The following is a 7,500-nucleotide window of genomic DNA, read 5'->3' on the forward strand; positions in this document are numbered from 1 at the left end:
ATTTGCATTAAATAATCAACTTTGGTAACCTTAATACGTTGAAAAATAAGTGCTTATTGATAAGCTACATGCAAGTGGGTTCAACCACCGTACTCTTGCATCATCCTGCTGGAATGGCAGTTGGTTTTTGAATTGGAATGGCAGTTGGTTTTTGAATTGGAATGGCAGTTACATTTTGAAGGTTCACCAGAAGGTTCTGCAGTGTTTTCGGAAAGTATTCAGACCCCTTGACTTTTAACACATTTTGTTACATTACAGCCTTATTTTAAAATTGTTTTATTTAATCTATTTCCTCAGCAATCTACAAACAAATACCCGCACAAGGACAAAGGGAAAACGGGTTTTTAGACAGTTTCGCAATATATTAAAATAAAAAAACAAACACCTTATTTACATAAGTATTCAGACCATTTGCTATGAGACTCAAAATTGAGCTCAGGTGCATCCTGTTTCCATTGATAATGTATTTTACCTTTATTTAACTAGGCAAGTATGTTAAGAACAAATTCTTATTTTCAATGATGGCCTAGGAACAGTGGGTGTAACGGCTGTCTTCGGGTAGAGAGGACCAAAACGCAGCAGGAATGTGGATGCTCATCTTGAATATTTATTTTAAATAAAGTGAACACCAAAACAACAAAACAAAGAACGACAGTTTAACAGGCTATACACTTAACAGCAGTGATAAAGACAACTACCCACAAAATACCAAACCAAACACACACCTAAATATAGGACTCTCAATCAGAGGCAACTAGAAACACCTGCCTCCAATTGAGAGTCCAACACCCAATCCTAAACATAGAAAAACTAAACTAGACAGAGTGTAGAAATACATACAAAACACAAACCCTCTGCCACGTCCTGACCAAAAGTAATACAATTACTCCCTCTGCTGGTCAGGACGTGACAGTGGGTGAACTGCCTTGTTCAGGGGCAGAACGACAGATTTTTACCTTGTCAGCTCGGGGATTCAATCCAGCAACCTTTCGGTTACAGGCCCAACGGTCTAGCCACTAGGCTACCTGCCGCCCCATCCTTGATGTTTCTACAACTTGATTGGAGTCCACCTGTGGTAAATTCAATTGATTGGACATGATTTGGGAAGGCACACACCTGTCTATATAAAGGTCCCACAGTTGACACAGCATCAGAGCAAAAACCAAGCCATGAGGTTGAAGGAATTGTCCGTAGAGCTTAGAGACAGGATTGTGTCGAGGCACAGATCTGTGGAAGGGTACCAAGAAATGTCTGCAGCATTGAAGGTCCCCAAGAACACAGTGACCTCCATCATTCTTAAATGGAATAAGTTTGGAACCACCAGGCCAAATTAAGTAATCGTGGGAGAAGGGCCTTGGTCAGGGAGGTGACAAAGTTCCCGATGTTCACTGTGACAGAGCTCCAGAGTTCCTCTGTGGAGATGGAAGAACCTTCCAGAAGGACAACCATCTCTGCAGCACTTCACCAATCAGGGCTTTGTGGTAGAGTGGCCAGACGGAAAAAACTCCTCAGAAAATGGCACATGACAGCCCGCTTGGAGTTTGCCAAAAGGCACCTAAAGACTCTCAGAAACAAGATTCTCTGGTCTGATGAAACAAAGATTGAATTCTTTGGCCTGAATGCCAAGTGTCACGTCTGGAGGAAACCTGGCACCATCATCATGATGTGGGGATGGTTTTCAGCAGTAGGGACTGGGAGACTAGTCAGGATCGAGGGAAAGATGTTCTTTTTTTTTACCCCTTTTCTCTCCCCAACTTCGTGGTTTCCAATTGGTAGTTACAGTCTTGTCTCATCGCTGCAACTCCCGTACGGACTCGGGAGAGGCGAAGGTCGAAAGTCATGCGTCCTCCGAAACACAACCCAACCAAGCCGCACTTCTTGACACAATGCACATCCAACCCGGAAGCCAGCCGCAGCAATGTGTCGGAGGAAACACCGTACACCTGGCGACCCTGTCAGCGTGCACTGCACCTGGCCCGCCACAGGAGTTGCTAGTGCGCGATGAGACAAGGATATCCCTGCCGGCCAAACAGTCCGCCTAACCCAGACGACGCTGGGCCAATTGTGCGCTGCCCCATGGACCTCCCGGTCGCGGCCGGCTGCAACAGAGCCTGGGCTCAAACCCAGAATCTCTGGTGGCACAGCTAGCACTGCGATGCAGTGCCGTAAACCTCTGCGCCACCCGGGAGGCCCCAAACGGAGCAAAGTTCAGAGAGATCATTGATGAAACAAAACCTTTTTCACTAAAAGGTTCTTAATTTAAAAAAAGAATAATACATTTTGAATTCAGGCTCTAACACAACAACATGTGCAATAAGCTTAATGCTCGTTTTACATTCGATAGCAAAGCTCTACACCAGTGGCCTGGCCACCAAAGCATGAAATAACCTTATTATCTACCTGGTCTATAATGGCTGCTATAGGCCCTGTAGTTCCATTAATCACCTGGTCTAGAGTGGCTGCTATAGGCCCTGTAGTTCCATTAATCACCTGGTCTAGAGTGGCTGCTATAGGCCCCGTAGTTCCATTAATCACCTGGTCTAGAGTGGCTGCTATAGGCCCTGTAGTTCCATTAATCACCTGGTCTAGAGTGGCTGCTATAGGCCCTGTAGTTCCATTAATCACCTGGTCTAGAGTGGCTGCTATAGCCCTGTAGTTCCATTAATCACCTGGTCTAGAGTGGCTGCTATAGGCCTGTAGTTCCATTAATCACCTGGTCTAGAGTGGCTGCTATAGGCCCTGTAGTTCCATTAATCACCTGGTCTAGAGTGGCTGCTATAGACCCTGTAGATCCATTAATCACCTGGTCTAGAGTGGCTGCTATAGCCCTGTAGTTCCATTAATCACCTGGTCTAGAGTGGCTGCTATAGGCCCTGTAGTTCCATTAATCACCTGGTCTAGAGTGGCTGCTATAGGCCTGTAGTTCCATTAATCACCTGGTCTAGAGTGGCTGCTATAGCCCTGTAGTTCCATTAATCACCTGGTCTAGAGTGGCTGCTATAGGCCTGTAGTTCCATTAATCACCTGGTCTAGAGTGGCTGCTATAGGCCTGTAGTTCCATTAATCACCTGGTCTAGAGTGGCTGCTATAGGCCCTGTAGTTCCATTAATCACCTGGTCTAGAGTGGCTGCTATAGACCCTGTAGATCCATTAATCACCTGGTCTAGAGTGGCTGCTATAGCCCTGTAGTTCCATTAATCACCTGGTCTAGAGTGGCTGCTATAGGCCCTGTAGTTCCATTAATCACCTGGTCTAGAGTGGCTGCTATAGGCCTGTAGTTCCATTAATCACCTGGTCTAGAGTGGCTGCTATAGCCCTGTAGTTCCATTAATCACCTGGTCTAGAGTGGCTGCTATAGGCCTGTAGTTCCATTAATCACCTGGTCTAGAGTGGCTGCTATAGGCCCTGTAGTTCCATTAATCACCTGGTCTAGAGTGGCTGCTATAGGCCTGTAGTTCCATTAATCACCTGGTCTAGAGTGGCTGCTATAGCCCTGTAGTTCCATTAATCACCTGGTCTAGAGTGGCTGCTATAGGCCCTGTAGTTCCATTAATCACCTGGTCTAGAGTGGCTGCTATAGGCCTGTAGTTCCATTAATCACCTGGTCTATAATGGCTGCTATGTGCCCTGTAGTTCCATTAATCACCTGGTCTAGAGTGGCTGCTATAGGGCCTGTAGTTCCATTAATCACCTGGTCTATAATGGCTGCTATGTGCCCTGTAGTTCCATTAATCACCTGGTCTAGAGTGGCTGCTATAGGGCCTGTAGTTCCATTAATCACCTGGTCTAGAGTGGCTGTTATAGGTCCTGTAGTTCCATTAATCACCTGGTCTAGAGTGGCTGCTATAGGCCTGTAGTTCCATTAATCACCTGGTCTAGAGTGGCTGCTATAGGCCTGTAGTTCCATTAATCACCTGGTCCAGAGTGGCTGCTATAGGCCTGTAGTTCCAATAATCACCTGGTCTAGAGTGGCTGCTATAGGCCCTGTAGTTCCATTAATCACCTGGTCTAGAGTGGCTGCTATAGGCCTGTAGTTCCATTAATCACCTGGTCTAGAGTGGCTGCTATAGGCCTGTAGTTCCATTAATCACCTGGTCTAGAGTGGCTGCTATAGGCCTGTAGTTCCATTAATCACCTGGTCTAGAGTGGCTGCTATAGGCCCTGTAGTTCCATTAATCACCTGGTCTAGAGTGGCTGTTATAGGTCCTGTAGTTCCATTAATCACCTGGTCTAGAGTGGCTGCTATAGGCCTGTAGTTCCATTAATCACCTGGTCTAGAGTGGCTGCTATAGGCCCTGTAGTTCCATTAATCACCTGGTCTAGAGTGACTGCTATAGGCCCTGTAGTTCCATTAATCACCTGGTCTAGAGTGGCTGCTATAAACCTGTAGTTCCATTAATCACCTGGTCTAGAGTGGCTGCTATAGGCCCTGTAGTTCCATTAATCACCTGGTCTAGAGTGGCTGCTATAGGCCCTGTAGTTCCATTAATCACCTGGTCTAGAGTGGCTGCTATAGGCCTGTAGTTCCATTAATCACCTGGTCTAGAGTGGCTGCTATAGGCCCTGTAGTTCCATTAATTACCTGGTCTAGAGTGGCTGCTATAGGTCCTGTAGTTCCATTAATCACCTGGTCTAGAGTGGCTGCTATAGGCCCTGTAGTTCCATTAATCACCTGGTCTAGAGTGGCTGCTATAGGCCCTGTAGTTCCATTAATCACCTGGTCTAGAGTGGCTGCTATAGGCCCTGTAGTTCCATTAATCACCTGGTCTAGAGTGGCTGCTATAGGGCCTGTAGTTCCATTAATCACCTGGTCTAGAGTGGCTGCTATAGGGCCTGTAGTTCCATTAATCACCTGGTCTAGAGTGGCTGCTATAGTCCTGTAGTTCCATTAATCACCTGGTCTAGAGTGGCTGCTATAGGCCCTGTAGTTCCATTAATCACCTGGTCTAGAGTGGCTGCTATAGGCCCTGTAGTTCCATTAATCACCTGGTCTAGAGTGGCTACTATAGGCCCTGTAGCTCCAGAGCTACTTGGAGAGGGACCAGAGCTACTTGGAGAGGGACCAGGGCTACTTGGAGAGGGACCAGAGCTACTTGGAGAGGGACCAGGGCTACTTGGAGAGGGACCAGAGCTACTTGGAGAGGGACCAGAGCTACTTGGAGAGGGACCAGGGCTACTTGGAGAGGGACCAGAGCTACTTGGAGAGGAACCAGAGCTACTTGGAGAGGGACCAGAGCTACTTGGAGAGGAACCAGAGCTACTTGGAGAGGGACCAGAGCTACTTGGAGAGGGACCAGAGCTACTTGGCGAGCCACACCTCACAGATTATGTGGAGTTATCGCCAAGGCAACCTAGCTTGATCACATGGACACATCAACCCTCAACATGATAGCACCCCCGATGGAGTCATCTCGCAGTGTTTGTTATTATACCCTGATGTAGACAGCTTGTCTGTCCAAACGTTGGACGTACATATTTTTACATCTGAGTTCCTAGAGTGTGCTGTTGTCCTTCATTTTTAAGTGTTCTACTCTGCTAGCCAGCACCTCTCCTAAACAGGTGTTCTACTCTGCTAGCCAGCACCTCTCCTAAACAGGTGTTCTTCTCCGCTAGCCAGCACCTCTCCTAAACAGGTGTTCTTCTCCGCTAGCCAGCACCTCTCCTAAACAGGTGTTCTACTCTGCTAGCCAGCACCTCTCCTAACCATGTGTTCTACTTTGCTAGCCAGTACCTCTCCTAAACAGGTGTTCTACTCTGCTAGCCAGCATCTCTCCTAACCAGGTGTTCTACTCTGCTAGCCAGCACCTCTCCTAAACAGGTGTTCTTCTCCGCTAGCCAGCACCTCTCCTAACCAGGTGTTCTACTCTGCTAGCCAGCACCTCTCCTAACCATGTGTTCTACTTTGCTAGCCAGTACCTCTCCTAAACAGGTGTTCTACTCTGCTAGCCAGCACCTCTCCTAAACAGGTGTTCTACTCTGCTAGCCAGCATCTCTCCTAACCAGGTGTTCTTCTCCGCTAGCCAGCACCTCTCCTAAACAGGTGTTCTACTCTGCTAGCACCTCTCCTAAACAGGTGTTCTACTCTGCTAGCCAGCACCTCTCCTAAACAGGTGTTCTTCTCCACTAGCCAGCACCTCTCCTAACCAGGTGTTCTACTCTGCTAGCCAGCACCTCTCCTAACCAGGTGTTCTACTTTGCTAGCCAGTACCTCTCCTAAACAGGTGTTCTACTCTGCTAGCCAGCACCTCTCCTAACCAGGTGTTCTACTCTGCTAGCCAGCACCTCTCCTAACCAGGTGTTCTACTCTGCTAGCCAGCACCTCTCCTAACCAGGTGTTCTACTCTGCTAGCCAGCACCTCTCCTAAACAGGTGTTCTACTCTGCTAGCCAGCACCTCTCCTAAACAGGTGTTCTACTCTGCTAGCCAGCACCTCTCCTAACCAGGTTTTCTACTCTGCTAGCCAGCACCTCTCCTAAACAGGTGTTCTACTCTGCTAGCCAGCACCTCCCCTAACCAGGTGTTCTACTCTGCTAGCCAGCACCTCTCCTAAACAGGTGTTCTACTCTGCTAGCCAGCACCTCTCCTAAACAGGTGTTCTTCTCCGCTAGCCAGCACCTCTCCTAAACAGTTGTTCTACTCTGCTAGCCAGCACCTCTCCTAAACAGGTGTTCTACTCTGCTAGCCAGCACCTCTCCTAACCAGGTGTTCTACTTTGCTAGCCAGCACCTCTCCTAAACAGGTGCTCTACTCCGCTAGCCAGCGTCTCTCCTAAACAGGTGTTCTACTCTGCTAGCCAGCACCTCTCCTAAACAGGTGTTCTACTCTGCTAGCCAGCACCTTGCCTAAATAGGTGTGCGTTTCTTTCACCTCTAGAGCACCCCCAATGGAACCTGACTCCTTGATTCTTTTGAAAACACTTTCGTTAATCTTTTTAATTTTGAATAAGTTTGTTTATAGTCCTCCATGTGAGGAGGGCTATACAACATGCAGAAAGGTAGGGAGCTTGGGTCTAGAAACGACTGGAGGGATTAAAGTAGCAAAAAGAGTGGGTGGGATGTACAGTAAATTAACATCCTACGCCTCAGATGTAACAAAAACAAACAACAGAGAGCCCTCAGAAAAAAAAAGGTTTTTGAAGCTGAACCAAGACGCATTTAATGGCTGAAACCTTGTAGACAAGGCTAAAGAGGACGCCCAGGTTAACACTCATGACGAAGAAGAAAACAAACATAGACACTAACGTTACAGCTTCAGAGTCTTCAGAACAGCCTCAGAAAGAGGCTAAACATCACAACCACATGTTCGATCATGGATTTGAGCAAGAAGTTGACTCTCAGGAGTTAAATGGACTTGCCATTTGGGGAGAGTCATTGTGGGAGGTTTTGAAAACTAAGGTAGGATATAAAAAAATATAAAAAATAAATAAATGTTTTTTAACTCCACAGCACAGAACAAGTTTTATTAATATGTGTTTCATATTTATCACATATGCAGGAGGCC

The sequence above is a fragment of the Salmo trutta genome, chromosome 12 (genome assembly GCF_901001165.1).
Source record: "Salmo trutta chromosome 12, fSalTru1.1, whole genome shotgun sequence".
NCBI classification, from domain to species: domain Eukaryota; kingdom Metazoa; phylum Chordata; class Actinopteri; order Salmoniformes; family Salmonidae; genus Salmo; species Salmo trutta.